Source organism: Schistocerca gregaria, chromosome 2 (genome assembly GCF_023897955.1).
Source record: "Schistocerca gregaria isolate iqSchGreg1 chromosome 2, iqSchGreg1.2, whole genome shotgun sequence".
In the NCBI taxonomy this organism is placed as follows: domain Eukaryota; kingdom Metazoa; phylum Arthropoda; class Insecta; order Orthoptera; family Acrididae; genus Schistocerca; species Schistocerca gregaria.
The window spans coordinates 715747924-715766617 of record NC_064921.1 but is presented as its reverse complement, the minus strand read 5'-3'; the positions used below and the strand labels follow the sequence as shown (position 1 = coordinate 715766617).

At 50.5% G+C, this 18694-nt stretch overlaps 6 non-coding genes across 6 annotated transcripts; 3 read left to right on the top strand and 3 right to left on the bottom strand.

The window, feature by feature from the left end:
• Window positions 1-503: 503 nt before the first annotated feature.
• Trnav-uac (transfer RNA valine (anticodon UAC)) lies at window positions 504-576 on the bottom strand. Its single transcript has one exon. It is a non-coding gene; the product is annotated as a tRNA-Val (tRNA).
• A 221-nt stretch (window positions 577-797) lies between these two features.
• Trnap-cgg (transfer RNA proline (anticodon CGG)) lies at window positions 798-869 on the top strand. The gene has a single exon. It is a non-coding gene; the product is annotated as a tRNA-Pro (tRNA).
• Window positions 870-2580: 1711 nt separating this feature from the next.
• Trnap-ugg (transfer RNA proline (anticodon UGG)) lies at window positions 2581-2652 on the top strand. The gene has a single exon. It is a non-coding gene; the product is annotated as a tRNA-Pro (tRNA).
• Window positions 2653-3286: 634 nt separating this feature from the next.
• Window positions 3287-3359, bottom strand: Trnav-uac (transfer RNA valine (anticodon UAC)). The gene has a single exon. It is a non-coding gene; the product is annotated as a tRNA-Val (tRNA).
• Window positions 3360-10919: 7560 nt separating this feature from the next.
• Window positions 10920-10991, top strand: Trnap-ugg (transfer RNA proline (anticodon UGG)). The gene has a single exon. It is a non-coding gene; the product is annotated as a tRNA-Pro (tRNA).
• A 635-nt stretch (window positions 10992-11626) lies between these two features.
• Trnav-uac (transfer RNA valine (anticodon UAC)) lies at window positions 11627-11699 on the bottom strand. Its single transcript has one exon. It is a non-coding gene; the product is annotated as a tRNA-Val (tRNA).
• Between the last annotated feature and the right edge of the window lie 6995 nt (window positions 11700-18694).

Sequence of the window (18694 nt, the reverse complement as noted above, 5' to 3'; positions counted from 1 at the left end):
ATCTGATACCAGTAAATTACATAGGTCGATTTCTGTAGAAGAGCCGACAGTAATCTTGCATGCAACGGAAAACAAAGGTTGTCTTTGCAGAACGTGTGCACCGTGAGTGGAGACGAAGCTCAATCGTGGAGCAGTCTACCTTCATCTGATTAGCGACAACGTCAACCAAAGAGTGGGATACAAGACTGAGCGTAGTTAAGAGTTTCTCACTATTAGTTACGTTCACACTTCAACAGAGTTGTGACAAGGCGAGTGCAAAGAGATCAGGAAAGCCAGTATGAAGCGAACTTGAAGTAGTCTTGAAGAAATGGATACTAAATTTTGCAGGCCAGAATGGAGCTACGAGCGTTCTGAGTTACTGAATACCGGTGCACTATGGGAGCAAGAGCATTTGACAGTAAAATGAGGCGATATCGGTGTAGCACACGACATTTATTATCCCGCACACGCAGACGTGACGTTATCTCGGAAATGGAATCCGAAAACGGGTTTAAAAAAAGTCGTGCTTCCGCCCGGGATCGAACCGGGGACCTTCTGCGTGTAAAGCAGACGTGAAAACCGCTACACCACGGAAACGACGGTTTTGCCGTTGTACTACCTGGAAAACCGTAGCTCCAACAGATTTTTCCTGCGTAAGCAAGGGCATCGGCTACGAGCTCCGTCCGATTCTAGAAGTTGCTATAGTAAAAGACAACGATAAAAACAATCAAACCGCAACAGCCAGGGAGAACGCTGGGTGAGCAGCAGCTCTGCACGGTGATACCAAGAACGGAGGCGATAGTCATGTGCATCGAGAAGGCTCGTTGGTCTAGGGGTATGATTCCTGCTTCGGGTGCAGGAGGTCCCGGGTTCAAATCCCGGACGAGCCCTTGCGTTTTGTGCAAACGTGTGGCTACTAGCGGCATGCCGGCGGCTGTTCCGCGCATTTCCTGCCCTCCAGGTAAGCACAAAAACCAAGTAGCCGGTTCTGAAAGAGTTTCACGTATCATTTGAGCCATCTGCAGCCTGGTGGTTGGACGTTTGAAATTGATTTAAATGTTCACAGTAGAGATTGTAGCAAGTGTCTTGTTGAGTGCGACGAAAAAGTGATTACGCCCGGAATCGAAACGGAGACCTTCTGCCTGTTAGGCAGACGTGATAACCGCTACACCACGGAAACTGCTAAGCTCTGAGATCCACATGTGACACAACTTGCAGGACGATCACAACTTTGGCGTAAAAATCACTTTGCGGAAACGCACAATGCAGGTATTTCGCATTCGTACGCAACAATCGACAGCACCCTTGCCTGTCTGAATGCCACCACGAATAAGAGCCCAAGAAGTCGTCGGACAAGCTCGCGGCCGAGTCCTCGGTAGCATCAGCTACTCTTGCTTTCCGTACGAGCTACCGTCAATTCGCGCAGTCGCTATTGCATATGATGTCACCAAAAGCAATCACTTCGTTAGCGGCAAGGAGCCCGGGCCCAGCGGTAGCTCTACATGGAGGCACCAGCAGCCCCGACAGGCCGCCGCTGGCGCGCCGGCGCCCGGACCCGCGACCCCTAATGACGTTGCAGTCGATGTATTTCTTAATATCGCTTTTGGAAGAAGCAAGCCAGGTGTAAATCACACAGTATTTTACTGATGATCTGGAAACGCAAATTTAGAACAAGTAGAACATTATATAAAATTTGTTGTGTGGTCGAGCGGAACCCACCCTTCGCTGTTCCCAGATTATCGTTGCTGCACGGAATGATTGTTAAAGCACCGACGGCTTCAGAGTTCGTCTTCTCCAACGTTTGCTTTTGCAGTACATTCCGCAATCTTTTCGTTATGAGTCGTCTGTTTCGGTTTCCCGATGTAGTTTTGCTCACACCTCCCGACTTCTCTTAACCCCGAGCCACCACTAACAGAAAATTCCGCACTGCAGTCCGGTCAATCTGCAGAGCTCGATAAGAGCATCGCGGTCGTTCCTGGGCTAATGAAACGGCCGTGTCTGTAGTTGTTCCCAGATGTCTCCCACAGAAACGGCCTCCCGGACGCCTGCATTACAGGAGTACGCCCCTACTCCCAGCCATACAATTGCATTTGAAAGCAGAATAACATGAGCTACAGAGCAACTCCGACTTTTGTGTCTGACCTACTTTTAATGATACTGTGGTCGGTTTAGTTACTACTATCGCTGCTGGACGAAGCAGACCAGTTGAAAGCCACACGGTATTCTTGTAACGAACAGGTAATGGAAATTTAGGTAAAACGATATCAAAAAAAGTTGCGTGGTGGAGCGACACATACAGTTGGCTCTTCGTAGATGATCATTGCTTCGTTATGAGTTGGTGTTTCGGATTCCCGGTGTTCTTTTGTTTAGTGCATTTGCCTTCCCTTGATGCTAAGAAAGCACATGACGAAAGTGAAACACCACCGTCTGTTCATCTGCAGAGCGCGATGAAATTATTCACTCTACATTCATTGCCTTTAAAATTCTTTCCATCAGTGGTGGGCGCTGCCTTCAGAAAGCGCTTTTCTTTCTGATTTACATGAAAGTTTGTGTTCCTCGGAGCTGGACTGCTTGGGATTACCTTCACTGCCACCGGCAAGTGGCTCGTTGGTCTAGGGGTATGATTCCTGCTTTGGGTGCAGGAGGTCCCGCGTTCAAATCCCGGACGAGCCCTACCGTTTTGACCGTGCTGAAGAGTAGGTGGAGCTCACCCACGTTTGTAGCTCTGCAATGAAGAACAGATGCGTGCCGCAGCACGCTGTGTGTGGCCCTACGGTCATGAAGGGACCGTTTGATATGGCAAGAATCTGATACCAGTAAATTACATAGGTCGATTTCTGTAGAAGAGCCGACAGTAATCTTGCATGCAACGGAAAACAAAGGTTGTCTTTGCAGAACGTGTGCACCGTGAGTGGAGACGAAGCTCAATCGTGGAGCAGTCTACCTTCATCTGATTAGCGACAACGTCAACCAAAGAGTGGGATACAAGACTGAGCGTAGTTAAGAGTTTCTCACTATTAGTTACGTTCACACTTCAACAGAGTTGTGACAAGGCGAGTGCAAAGAGATCAGGAAAGCCAGTATGAAGCGAACTTGAAGTAGTCTTGAAGAAATGGATACTAAATTTTGCAGGCCAGAATGGAGCTACGAGCGTTCTGAGTTACTGAATACCGGTGCACTATGGGAGCAAGAGCATTTGACAGTAAAATGAGGCGATATCGGTGTAGCACACGACATTTATTATCCCGCACACGCAGACGTGACGTTATCTCGGAAATGGAATCCGAAACGGGTTTAAAAAACGTCGTGCTTCCGCCCGGGATCGAACCGGGGACCTTCTGCGTGTAAAGCAGACGTGATAACCGCTACACCACGGAAACGACGGTTTTGCCGTTGTACTACCTGGAAAACCGTAGCTCCAACAGATTTTTCCTGCGTAAGCAAGGGCATCGGCTACGAGCTCCGTCCGATTCTAGAAGTTGCTATAGTAAAAGACAACGATAAAAACAATCAAACCGCAACAGCCAGGGAGAACGCTGGGTGAGCAGCAGCTCTGCACGGTGATACCAAGAACGGAGGCGATAGTCATGTGCATCGAGAAGGCTCGTTGGTGTAGGGGTTTCAGTGCGGCTCTCGCAGCCGAGCGAAGCGGACGTGCGGTGTGTGCTCTCCGCTGGCAGAGAGGGCCCGCGCGCCTTGTTTACTTTCTTCGGCCGACACTAACGTGACGCCGTAGCGCTCCAAGACCATGGCAAACCAGTACAGAAGATCAACCTTGAAATTCACATTTCGGAACGACTTTACCCGACCAAAGGCGCTCGAAGTCGAACGTTTTTTAAAAGAGGAAGCCAAGATCCCGGCTGCCGACATTGTCGGCATTCACTTTTCGATCGTCAGTAGCACGGTCTATGTAAAGCTCATAAACGAAACTTCTTGCGACAAGGTGCGTCGAGAGATGAAACAAGAACTCCGCTTCTGCCACGCAGATGGAAATGTTGGCAACGTCGAGGTCGGCCATGCCGCAATGGGACTGCGGACTATACGCATCTTCGAACTTCCATTTGAACTCCCGGCGGCAGAAGTTGTAGCGGCGCTCCGCCCCTACGGCACGGTACACGAACACGTAGCTGAAAAACGGACCCAGTTTAAGACGTATCCAGTACTCAATGGAGTACGCCAAGTGCGCATAGATCTCCAACGACACGTGCCATCCTATCTACAGATAGGTGGATGCCGGGCCATAGTTATTTATGACGGCCAACCGAAGACGTGCTCCGGATGCGGTAAGGAAGGTCACCTTCGTTCCGAGTGCCTCCAGCGTCGGATCACACAACTCCCACCGAAGGACGTTGCACCACCAGCGGCGAAGACTATTCTACCCGTTACTTACGCGGCGGCGCTCACGACGTTCTCCACACAACAGACACGGCCGACCGCTTCAGCGGTACAAGAATCACTTTCCACGGACAAAGACCTGGATGATCCGCCGACCTGGCCAGTGGTGGAAAATAGCACTACGACTCTGGAGCTACCGAACGCGACAGACATTGACGCCAGTAAGATGGCAATTGATTCCCTTATTGTACCGACCGAAGCGTTTGTTCCGGCGGAGCATGAGTCAGTGCCGTCTTCTGACAATGAAGGCCACGTACGGAAACAGCGATCACCGAAACGCCGAAAGCGGCGTCGTCGGACCGTGTCGGATCACAGCGGTTCGCATTCGGCCGGGGAAGAACGACTGACCACTCAAGAAGCCAGCCGCGAAGCTGAAGCTGTTTCCACTGACTCCAACCTTACAGAACAGACAGAAAAACGTGCAGCTTTCGACCATCGGCCCATTGACAGAAACATTGAGCAGCGGGAAGGTACCAGTGCAGGTAGCGAAGTCGCCCGGTCCCTTACTATCAAACATTCTGAGGCTATGGACCATGAACAGACATCCGCGCCCGCTTCATGGGCCGAGGACGTTGAGACACAAGATCACGACCCGCGGCCAGCTGAGGCGCCGCCGGATCACGCAGCATAAGCAGCACAAGGAGGACCGCGTTCGGCGGGGGGTGCCATCACTTCCGATGTTCGCTTCTCTCCACCTTCACTATGGATAACCTCGCCCAAACAACTCGTTGCCAGGCTTACCGCCTGGCGACAATGAATATCAACATGATCAGTTCTCCTGTCAAGATCCAACTTTTGAAAGAAACCATACGAGCCATGGGGGTTGACTTTGCTTTCCTACAAGAAGCGAAAACGACGGCACTCCCGCACTTTTACGGGTACACCACACATGTGACGCCCGGTAGCCCTGCAGATACCGGAGTGGCAATATTAGTGCGTGAAGGAATTGAAGTTACCGACGTCACGTTTCTTCCCTCCGCTCGAGGAATAGCATTTACGGCACTCAACACCCGATTCATTAATGTTTACGCGCCGTCGGGTACCACAAGACGTCACGACCGCGCCAGATTCTACTCCACAGATATCGCTCCCCCTTTTCCTAGGGCGATACGACCACAGCGTCTTCGCCGGCGATTTTAATTGTGTACTTCACCCCAAGGACCAAATCCCACATTACACGCCTTGTCCGGAACTGGGTGCGATGATCCAAGAACTTCACTTGTGCGACACGTGGGAAAAAGTCCACGGTAACCGCTCTGGCCACACTCATCTTACCAGTCATTCGGCCAGCCGACTCGACCGCATATATGTGTCACAAGATCTCACACAAGGTGTGGTGGACGCCGAACTATGGCCTCAAGCCTATTCTGATCACAGTGCCTATATCTGCACTATACACCTACGCCCCCAACAAGTCTGGCGCAGCAATGGCTTTTGGAAGCTCAACATAACTCATCTCCAGGACCTGGATTGCCGTCGGCAAGTTGCAGCAACGTGGACTGACTGTGAACGCCGCCACCCTCGATACGCCTCGACCCTGGAGTGGTGGCTCCTCTGTGCCAAACCAGCAATCCGTAGGACACTTATGCAATATGGCAAGGACGTGACTGCGTGGCATCGACAGACCCTCGATTTTTACTACGCGACTCTCAGGGACCTCGACGCCTTACCCCCTTCCCCGGAGAGACAACATGATCAAAGCAGAATCAAGGCTCACATACTATCATTGACGAAGCGCCTACTAGAAGGTGCAGTCGTCCGCTCGCGACGGCACGACCGAACGTTTGCGGAGGAACCCACTATGCATCACGTTGTGGCGGATAAGCGCCGACAACGCCAACACTTAATCACACAACTCAGGACACACGACGGTCGCTTATGTACGACCCAAGCAACCATAGTAAAGGCGGTGGAGGATCATTTTCGTCATCTTTACAAGGAAAGAATCGTCGATGACGAGGCCACTACTGAAGTGTTACAGCAGGTAACACGTACTATCGACGAGGCTACCGTGAATGCACTAACAGAGGAAATCTCACTCGAAGAAGTCGAAGACGCCGTGGACAAAGGTGCGGCCAATAAGTCTCCTGGACCTGATGGATTGCCCATCGAATTCTACCGGACTTTCCGTGACATCATGATGCCTCGCTGGGTTATAATGTTCCGCGAACTTACGTCTCCAGACTGTGTTGTGCCGCCAGCGTTTGTAGAAGGACTTCTCATACCGGTACATAAGCCAGGTGGAGGGCTATCGATTAACGACTATCGGCCGCTTACAATGCTGAACGCCGATTACAAGATTTTCACCAGGATTATGGCGAGCCGTATTAAGACGGCTTTGCCGATGATCCTCGCTCCTGAACAGACGTCGCAGGGGGGAGAAGCCAACATACACATGGCCACCGGTGACTGCAGGGATTTAATAGCAATCGCTTCTGCGTGCCGTCTGAGAGCGGCGATCGTCTCCGTAGATTTCAACCGCGCCTTTGATAGAGTGCACCACAACTTCCTCCTACGAGTGATGGACTGTATGGGATTCCCCCCGGGCCTCATCGACACCCTACGGCGTCTTTGGACCGCAGCCAGCTCACACGTCCAGGTTAATGGAAGGACGGTAGGACCAGTACCCATTAAGAGGTCTCTACGACAGGGTTGTCCCCTTTCTACCTACCTTTATGCCATCGCACTCGAGCCACTCCTAGGGGGCCTTAACCACCGCCTATCTGGCATCACGCTGCGGGACGTCACCTTTCGCTATAGGACATACGCTGACGACCTGCTACTGCTGGTTCGTTCCAATGACGAAGTTCAAAGCGTACTAACCTGGATTGAGCGATACGGACAGGCCGCCGGCAGTCTTCTGAACATCAACAAGTCGGCGGCGTTGGATATTGGGCGAGGTCTCGGACCGGAAGCCCTCGCTCCCCTCCCACCAGTTTCTGATCTGCGATATTTGGGAATCACGTTCAAGAAAGATGTACGTAAAACAGCTGCAGCAAACTACCGACGGTTATTACAGATCATACGCGCAATGGTGCGACAGAACCTGCTCCGGGACTTGAACCAGCTACAACGTGTTGAATACCTGAACCTCTACGTGGCATCAAAACTCAATCACGTGGCACAAGTCCTCCCACTACCGCTGCAGATAGGTCGCCGGCTTCAAGCGGCCTTCAGTTACTACGTTTCCGCAGGTCATATCTTTAAAGTACGATACGACACTCTTACCCTCCCAGTGCACAAAGGAGGGCTGGGATTGGTCAACGTCAGGGCGAGAGCAGCTAGCCTTTACATGAGCAACATGAGGAAACGATGGAAAAGTCTTTATACCTCTCTCACGGGTCGTTTACTACAGGTTCTGATGCCAGTCTCTAACGTCCCGCCGGTGTCGGTTGCGCACGTCGCACCACAGCTCTCCCATGTGTCGACCTTCATTCTTGATTACAGCTATGTCAGCTCGAACCTCTCCGCCACGCGTCCACCAAAGGCGAAAGATTTTTACACCAACCTTCTGCGTGCTGTTCCCCATAACGTGGTGGAAAACAAGTACCCTACGGTTCACTGGCCAAGAGTGTGGAAAACGATACACCACAACTTTCTGTCCTCCACGGTGCGTTCGAAGTGGTATCAGATTGCCAACAAAAAATATGCCACACTACAGCGACTTCACACTATTGGACTGGCAGACTCCCCTTATTGCCCAGATTGTCACCTTTTGGATACTGATGAACATCGTTTTACTTGCGCATCATCGTCCGGAGTTTGGCGACTAACACAGAAGATATTGGCTTGTTACCTCCGGGTCACACCTGATATGATTGACCCTCAGACCCTACTCTGTCCCGATGGAACTTACTTTCCGGCTGCAAAATATCATGCGCTTACATGGTTCAAAGGACTTACAGTCGCCTACATCTTTCGCGACGGAGAGAAAGAGCAGCTTGATTACTGGTGGTTCCTGCAAAATGCTCACAATGCCCTCGAACGCACACCGAAATACCGTACGCTCTTCGCAAATTATTTACGCAGCGTTTTCGTTAACCCCCCACTCAGCTGGGGAGTGCCGAGCAGCGGTTAATGTTCTGTGCCGCATCACACAAACGGCTGAACGTTCTGCCTTGTCAGCCATGAGCGAAGGAAGAGACAAGCTGCTGCAAGGATGCTGTTTTCCTTGAGGCACTAGCGAAGCTGAATGCCTCCGTTGCAGATGCCCTTCAAAGGCGCAATTGGAGATATCACATAACGATGACGAGGCTCCAAGTGGAACCAGTTACAATATTGAAGAACCTTTTAGTTGGAATTACATCAGTGATTTATGTTTTTATTTCTGGATTACTCTTTTATGCCACCTTTGTTGTTGTAACACTTACTTGTAACACTTACTTACTAGAATTCACATGTAACAAAAAAAAGTGGCAAAGGATAGCCCTAACCTTGATTTCCCATATTTCCCCTGATATATAGACAGCTCTCTGGGGTGGGTTTACTCAGGAGCCAACGCCTGAAGTGGATCAGATTTTTTGTTATAGGATGAAAAGTGGCGGTGGCACTTAGGGGTTTTTTTAGTTCCATTTTCCTAAGCGGCTTTTAAGGGAAATTACTTTATAGAGGAAAAAAAAATTAAAACAAAAAAAAGTTGAAAAAAAATAAAAAAAATAAAAAAAAGAAAACAAAAAATAATAATAATAATAAAAAAAGGGGTATGATTCCTGCTTCGGGTGCAGGAGGTCCCGGGTTCAAATCCCGGACGAGCCCTTGCGTTTTGTGCAAACGTGTGGCGACTACCGGCATGCCGGCGGCTGTTCCGCGCATTTCCTGCCCTCCAGGTAAGCACAAAAACCAAGTAGCCGGTTCTGAAAGAGTTTCACGTATCATTTGAGCCATCTGCAGCCTGGTGGTTGGACGTTTGAAATTGATTTAAATGTTCACAGTAGAGATTGTAGCAAGTGTCTTGTTGAGTGCGACGAAAAAGTGATTACGCCCGGAATCAAAACGGAGACCTTCTGCCTGTTAGGCAGACGTGATAACCGCTACACCACGGAAACTGCTAAGCTCTGAGATCCACATGTGACACAACTTGCAGGACGATCACAACTTTGGCGTAAAAATCACTTTGCGGAAATGCACAATGCAGGTATTTCGCATTCGTACGCAACAATCGACAGCACCCTTGCCTGTCTGAATGCCACCACGAATAAGAGCCCAAGAAGTCGTCGGACAAGCTCGCGGCCGAGTCCTCGGTAGCATCAGCTACTCTTGCTTTCCGTACGAGCTACCGTCAATTCGCGCAGTCGCTATTGCATATGATGTCACCAAAAGCAATCACTTCGTTAGCGGCAAGGAGCCCGGGCCAAGCGGTAGCTCTACATGGAGGCACCAGCAGCCCCGACAGGCCGCCGCTGGCGCGCCGGCGCCCGGACCCGCGACCCCTAATGACGTTGCAGTCGATGTATTTCTTAATATCGCTTTTGGAAGAAGCAAGCCAGGTGTAAATCACACAGTATTTTACTGATGATCTGGAAACGCAAATTTAGAACAAGTAGAACATTATATAAAATTTGTTGTGTGGTCGAGCGGAACCCACCCTTCGCTCTTCCCAGATTATCGTTGCTGCACGGAATGATTGTTAAAGCACCGACGGCTTCAGAGTTCGTCTTCTCCAACGTTTGCTTTTGCAGTACATTCCGCAATCTTTTCGTTATGAGTCGTCTGTTTCGGTTTCCCGATGTAGTTTTGCTCACATCCCCCGACTTCTCTTAACCCCGAGCCACCACTAGCAGAAAATTCCGCACTGCAGTCCGGTCAATCTGCAGAGCTCGATAAGAGCATCGCGGTCGTTCCTGAGCTAATGAAACGGCCGTGTCTGTAGTTGTTCCCAGATGTCTCCCACAGAAACGGCCTCCCGGACGCCTGCATTACAGGAGTACGCCCCTACTCCCAGCCATACAATTGCTGTTGAAAGCAGAATAACATGAGCTACAGAGCAACTCCGACTTTTGTGTCTGACCTACTTTTAATGATACTGTGGTCGGTTTAGTTACTACTATCGCTGCTGGACGAAGCAGACCAGTTGAAAGCCACACGGTATTCTTGTAACGAGCAGGTAATGGAAATTTAGGTAAAACGATATCAAAAAAAGTTGCGTGGTGGAGCGACACATACAGTTGGCTCTTCGTAGATGATCATTGCTGCACGGAATAATTCTTAAGGCACCGACGCCTTCAGGAGTCGTGTTTGGAAGTTTTGCTTGCAGTATATTCCGCTATCTTTTCGTTATGAGTTGGTGTTTCGGATTCCCGGTGTTCTTTTGTTTAGTGCATTTGCCTTCCCTTGATGCTAAGAAAGCACATGACGAAAGTGAAACACCATCGTCTGTTCATCTGCAGAGCGCGATGAAATTATTCACTCTACATTCATTGCCTTTAATATTCTTTCCATCAGTGGTGGGCGCTGCCTTCAGAAAGCGCTTTTCTTTCTGATTTACATGAAAGTTTGTGTTCCTCGGAGGTGGACTGCTTGGGATTACCTTCACTGCCACCGGAAGTGGCTCGTTGGTCTAGGGGTATGATTCCTGTTTTGGGTGCAGGAGGTCCCGGGTTCAAATCCCGGACGAGCCCTACCGTTTTGACCGTGCTGAAGAGTAGGTGGAGCTCACCCACGTTTGTAGCTCTGCAATGAAGAACAGATGCGTGCCGCAGCACGCTGTGTGTGGCCCTACGGTCATGAAGGGACCGTTTGATATGGCAAGAATCTGATACCAGTAAATTACATAGGTCGATTTCTGTAGAAGAGCCGACAGTAATCTTGCATGCAACGGAAAACAAAGGTTGTCTTTGCAGAACGTGTGCACCGTGAGTGGAGACGAAGCTCAATCGTGGAGCAGTCTACCTTCATCTGATTAGCGACAACGTCAACCAAAGAGTGGGATACAAGACTGAGCGTAGTTAAGAGTTTCTCACTATTAGTTACGTTCACACTTCAACAGAGTTGTGACAAGGCGAGTGCAAAGAGATCAGGAAAGCCAGTATGAAGCGAACTTGAAGTAGTCTTGAAGAAATGGATACTAAATTTTGCAGGCCAGAATGGAGCTACGAGCGTTCTGAGTTACTGAATACCGGTGCACTATGGGAGCAAGAGCATTTGACAGTAAAATGAGGCGATATCGGTGTAGCACACGACATTTATTATCCCGCACACGCAGACGTGACGTTATCTCGGAAATGGAATCCGAAAACGGGTTTAAAAAAAGTCGTGCTTCCGCCCGGGATCGAACCGGGGACCTTCTGCGTGTAAAGCAGACGTGATAACCGCTACACCACGGAAACGACGGTTTTGCCGTTGTACTACCTGGAAAACCGTAGCTCCAACAGATTTTTCCTGCGTAAGCAAGGGCATCGGCTACGAGCTCCGTCCGATTCTAGAAGTTGCTATAGTAAAAGACAACGATAAAAACAATCAAACCGCAACAGCCAGGGAGAACGCTGGGTGAGCAGCAGCTCTGCACGGTGATACCAAGAACGGAGGCGATAGTCATGTGCATCGAGAAGGCTCGTTGGTGTAGGGGTTTCAGTGCGGCTCTCGCAGCCGAGCGAAGCGGACGTGCGGTGTGTGCTCTCCGCTGGCAGAGAGGGCCCGCGCGCCTTGTTTACTTTCTTCGGCCGACACTAACGTGACGCCGTAGCGCTCCAAGACCATGGCAAACCAGTACAGAAGATCAACCTTGAAATTCACATTTCGGAACGACTTTACCCGACCAAAGGCGCTCGAAGTCGAACGTTTTTTAAAAGAGGAAGCCAAGATCCCGGCTGCCGACATTGTCGGCATTCACTTTTCGATCGTCAGTAGCACGGTCTATGTAAAGCTCATAAACGAAACTTCTTGCGACAAGGTGCGTCGAGAGATGAAACAAGAACTCCGCTTCTGCCACGCAGATGGAAATGTTGGCAACGTCGAGGTCGGCCATGCCGCAATGGGACTGCGGACTATACGCATCTTCGAACTTCCATTTGAACTCCCGGCGGCAGAAGTTGTAGCGGCGCTCCGCCCCTACGGCACGGTACACGAACACGTAGCTGAAAAATGGACCCAGTTTAAGACGTATCCAGTACTCAATGGAGTACGCCAAGTGCGCATAGATCTCCAACGACACGTGCCATCCTATCTACAGATAGGTGGATGCCGGGCCATAGTTATTTATGACGGCCAACCGAAGACGTGCTCCGGATGCGGTAAGGAAGGTCACCTTCGTTCCGAGTGCCTCCAGCGTCGGATCACACAACTCCCACCGAAGGACGTTGCACCACCAGCGGCGAAGACTATTCTACCCGTTACTTACGCGGCGGCGCTCACGACGTTCTCCACACAACAGACACGGCCGACCGCTTCAGCGGTACAAGAATCACTTTCCACGGACAAAGACCTGGATGATCCGCCGACCTGGCCAGTGGTGGAAAATAGCACTACGACTCTGGAGCTACCGAACGCGACAGACATTGACGCCAGTAAGATGGCAATTGATTCCCTTATTGTACCGACCGAAGCGTTTGTTCCGGCGGAGCATGAGTCAGTGCCGTCTTCTGACAATGAAGGCCACGTACGGAAACAGCGATCACCGAAACGCCGAAAGTGGCGTCGTCGGACCGTGTCGGAACACAGCGGTTCGCATTCGGCCGGGGAAGAACGACTGACCATTCAAGAAGCCAGCCGCGAAGCTGAAGCTGTTTCCACTGACTCCAACCTTACAGAACAGACAGAAAAACGTGCAGCTTTCGACCATCGGCCCATTGACAGAAACATTGAGCAGCGGGAAGGTACCAGTGCAGGTAGCGAAGTCGCCCGGTCCCTTACTATCAAACATTCTGAGGCTATGGACCATGAACAGACATCCGCGCCCGCTTCATGGGCCGAGGACGTTGAGACACAAGATCACGACCCGCGGCCAGCTGAGGCGCCGCCGGATCACGCAGCATAAGCAGCACAAGGAGGACCGCGTTCGGCGGGGGGTGCCATCACTTCCGATGTTCGCTTCTCTCCACCTTCACTATGGATAACCTCGCCCAAACAACTCGTTGCCAGGCTTACCGCCTGGCGACAATGAATATCAACATGATCAGTTCTCCTGTCAAGATCCAACTTTTGAAAGAAACCATACGAGCCATGGGGGTTGACTTTGCTTTCCTACAAGAAGCGAAAACGACGGCACTCCCGCACTTTTACGGGTACACCACACATGTGACGCCCGGTAGCCCTGCAGATACCGGAGTGGCAATATTAGTGCGTGAAGGAATTGAAGTTACCGACGTCACGTTTCTTCCCTCCGCTCGAGGAATAGCATTTACGGCACTCAACACCCGATTCATTAATGTTTACGCGCCGTCGGGTACCACAAGACGTCACGACCGCGCCAGATTCTACTCCACAGATATCGCTCCCCCTTTTCCTAGGGCGATACGACCACAGCGTCTTCGCCGGCGATTTTAATTGTGTACTTCACCCCAAGGACCAAATCCCACATTACACGCCTTGTCCGGAACTGGGTGCGATGATCCAAGAACTTCACTTGTGCGACACGTGGGAAAAAGTCCACGGTAACCGCTCTGGCCACACTCATCTTACCAGTCATTCGGCCAGCCGACTCGACCGCATATATGTGTCACAAGATCTCACACAAGGTGTGGTGGACGCCGAACTATGGCCTCAAGCCTATTCTGATCACAGTGCCTATATCTGCACTATACACCTACGCCCCCAACAAGTCTGGCGCAGCAATGGCTTTTGGAAGCTCAACATAACTCATCTCCAGGACCTGGATTGCCGTCGGCAAGTTGCAGCAACGTGGACTGACTGTGAACGCCGCCACCCTCGATACGCCTCGACCCTGGAGTGGTGGCTCCTCTGTGCCAAACCAGCAATCCGTAGGACACTTATGCAATATGGCAAGGACGTGACTGCGTGGCATCGACAGACCCTCGATTTTTACTACGCGACTCTCAGGGACCTCGACGCCTTACCCCCTTCCCCGGAGAGACAACATGATCAAAGCAGAATCAAGGCTCACATACTATCATTGACGAAGCGCCGACTAGAAGGTGCAGTCGTCCGCTCGCGACGGCACGACCGAACGTTTGCGGAGGAACCCACTAAGCATCACGTTGTGGCGGATAAGCGCCGACAACGCCAACACTTAATCACACAACTCAGGACACACGACGGACGCTTATGTACGACCCAAGCAACCATAGTAAAGGCGGTGGAGGATCATTTTCGTCATCTTTACAAGGAAAGAATCGTCGATGACGAGGCCACTACTGAAGTGTTACAGCAGGTAACACGTACTATCGACGAGGCTACCGTGAATGCACTAACAGAGGAAATCTCACTCGAAGAAGTCGAAGACGCCGTGGACAAAGGTGCGGCCAATAAGTCTCCTGGACCTGATGGATTGCCCATCGAATTCTACCGGACTTTCCGTGACATCATGATGCCTCGCTGGGTTATAATGTTCCGCGAACTTACGTCTCCAGACTGTGTTGTGCCGCCAGCGTTTGTAGAAGGACTTCTCATACCGGTACATAAGCCAGGTGGAGGGCTATCGATTAACGACTATCGGCCGCTTACAAAGCTGAACGCCGATTACAAGATTTTCACCAGGATTATGGCGAGCCGTATTAAGACGGCTTTGCCGATGATCCTCGCTCCTGAACAGACGTCGCAGGGGGGAGAAGCCAACATACACATGGCCACCGGTGACTGCAGGGATTTAATAGCAATCGCTTCTGCGTGCCGTCTGAGAGCGGCGATCGTCTCCGTAGATTTCAACCGCGCCTTTGATAGAGTGCACCACAACTTCCTCCTACGAGTGATGGACTGTATGGGATTCCCCCCGGGCCTCATCGACACCCTACGGCGTCTTTGGACCGCAGCCAGCTCACACGTCCAGGTTAATGGAAGGACGGTAGGACCAGTACCCATTAAGAGGTCTCTACGACAGGGTTGTCCCCTTTCTACCTACCTTTATGCCATCGCACTCGAGCCACTCCTAGGGGGCCTTAACCACCGCCTATCTGGCATCACGCTGCGGGACGTCACCTTTCGCTATAGGACATACGCTGACGACCTGCTACTGCTGGTTCGTTCCAATGACGAAGTTCAAAGCGTACTAACCTGGATTGAGCGATACGGACAGGCCGCCGGCAGTCTTCTGAACATCAACAAGTCGGCGGCGTTGGATATTGGGCGAGGTCTCGGACCGGAAGCCCTCGCTCCCCTCCCACCAGTTTCTGATCTGCGATATTTGGGAATCACGTTCAAGAAAGATGTACGTAAAACAGCTGCAGCAAACTACCGACGGTTATTACAGATCATACGCGCAATGGTGCGACAGAACCTGCTCCGGGACTTGAACCAGCTACAACGTGTTGAATACCTGAACCTCTACGTGGCATCAAAACTCAATCACGTGGCACAAGTCCTCCCACTACCGCTGCAGATAGGTCGCCGGCTTCAAGCGGCCTTCAGTTACTACGTTTCCGCAGGTCATATCTTTAAAGTACGATACGACACTCTTACCCTCCCAGTGCACAAAGGAGGGCTGGGATTGGTCAACGTCAGGGCGAGAGCAGCTAGCCTTTACATGAGCAACATGAGGAAACGATGGAAAAGTCTTTATACCTCTCTCACGGGTCGTTTACTACAGGTTCTGATGCCAGTCTCTAACGTCCCGCCGGTGTCGGTTGCGCACGTCGCACCACAGCTCTCCCATGTGTCGACCTTCATTCTTGATTACAGCTATGTCAGCTCGAACCTCTCCGCCACGCGTCCACCAAAGGCGAAAGATTTTTACACCAACCTTCTGCGTGCTGTTCCCCATAACGTGGTGGAAAACAAGTACCCTACGGTTCACTGGCCAAGAGTGTGGAAAACGATACACCACAACTTTCTGTCCTCCACGGTGCGTTCGAAGTGGTATCAGATTGCCAACAAAAAATATGCCACACTACAGCGACTTCACACTATTGGACTGGCAGACTCCCCTTATTGCCCAGATTGTCACCTTTTGGATACTGATGAACATCGTTTTACTTGCGCATCATCGTCCGGAGTTTGGCGACTAACACAGAAGATATTGGCTTGTTACCTCCGGGTCACACCTGATATGATTGACCCTCAGACCCTACTCTGTCCCGATGGAACTTACTTTCCGGCTGCAAAATATCATGCGCTTACATGGTTCAAAGGACTTACAGTCGCCTACATCTTTCGCGACGGAGAGAAAGAGCAGCTTGATTACTGGTGGTTCCTGCAAAATGCTCACAATGCCCTCGAACGCACACCGAAATACCGTACGCTCTTCGCAAATTATTTACGCAGCGTTTTCGTTAACCCCCCACTCAGCTGGGGAGTGCCGAGCAGCGGTTAATGTTCTGTGCCGCATCACACAAACGGCTGAACGTTCTGCCTTGTCAGCCATGAGCGAAGGAAGAGACAAGCTGCTGCAAGGATGCTGTTTTCCTTGAGGCACTAGCGAAGCTGAATGCCTCCGTTGCAGATGCCCTTCAAAGGCGCAATTGGAGATATCAGATAACGATGACGAGGCTCCAAGTGGAACCAGTTACATTATTGAAGAACCTTTTAGTTGGAATTACATCAGTGATTTATGTTTTTATTTCTGGATTACTCTTTTATGCCACCTTTGTTGTTGTAACACTTACTTGTAACACTTACTTACTAGAATTCACATGTAACAAAAAAAGTGGCAAAGGATAGCCCTAACCTTGATTTCCCATATTTCCCCTGATATATAGGCAGCTCTCTGGGGTGGGTTTACTCAGGAGCCAACGCCTGAAGTGGATCAGATTTTTTGTTATAGGATGAAAAGTGGCGGTGGCACTTAGGGGTTTTTTTAGTTCCATTTTCCTAAGCGGCTTTTAAGGGAAATTACTTTATAGAGGAAAAAAATTAAAACAAAAAAAAAGTTGAAAAAAAAATAAAATAAAAAAAATAAAAAAAATAAAAAAAAGAAAACAAAAAATAATACTAATAAAAAAAAGGGGTATGATTCCTGCTTCGGGTGCAGGAGGTCCCGGGTTCAAATCCCGGACGAGCCATTGCGTTTTGTGCAAACGTGTGGCGGCTGTTCCGCGCATTTCCTGCCCTCCAGGTAAGCACAAAAACCAAGTAGCCGGTTCTGAAAGAGTTTCACGTATCATTTGAGCCATCTGCAGCCTGGTGGTTGGACGTTTGAAATTGATTTAAATGTTCACAGTAGAGATTGTAGCAAGTGTCTTGTTGAGTGCGACGAAAAAGTGATTACGCCCGGAATCGAAACGGAGACCTTCTGCCTGTTAGGCAGACGTGATAACCGCTACACCACGGAAACTGCTAAGCTCTGAGATCCACATGTGACACAACTTGCAGGACGATCACAACTTTGGCGTAAAAATCACTTTGCGGAAACGCACAATGCAGGTATTTCGCATTCGTACGCAACAATCGACAGCACCCTTGCCTGTCTGAATGCCACCACGAATAAGAGCCCAAGAAGTCGTCGGACAAGCTCGCGGCCGAGTCCTCGGTAGCATCAGCTACTCTTGCTTTCCGTACGAGCTACCGTCAATTCGCGCAGTCGCTATTGCATATGATGTCACCAAAAGCAATCACTTCGTTAGCGGCAAGGAGCCCGGGCCCAGCGGTAGCTCTACATGGAGGCACCAGCAGCCCCGACAGGCCGCCGCTGGCGCGCCGGCGCCCGGACCCGCGACCCCTAATGACGTTGCAGTCGATGTATTTCTTAATATCGCTTTTGGAAGAAGCAAGCCAGGTGTAAATCACACAGTATTTTACTGATGATCTGGAAACGCAAATTTAGAACAAGTAGAACATTATATAAAATTTGTTGTGTGGTCGAGCGGAACCCACCCTTCGCTCTTCCCAGATTATCGTTGCTGCACGGAATGATTGTTAAAGCACCGACGGCTTCAGAGTTCGTCTTCTCCAACGTTTGCTTTTGCAGTACATTCCGCAATCTTTTCGTTATGAGTCGTCTGTTTCGGTTTCCCGATGTAGTTTTGCTCACACCTCCCGACTTCTCTTAACCCCGAGCCACCACTAGCAGAAAATTCCGCACTGCAGTCCGGTCAATCTGCAGAGCTCGATAAGAGCATCGCGGTCGTTCCTGAGCTAATGAAACGGCCGTGTCTGTAGTTGTTCCCAGATGTCTCCCACAGAAACGGCCTCCCGGACGCCTGCATTACAGGAGTACGCCCCTACTCCCAGCCATACAATTGCATTTGAAAGCAGAATAACATGAGCTACAGAGCAA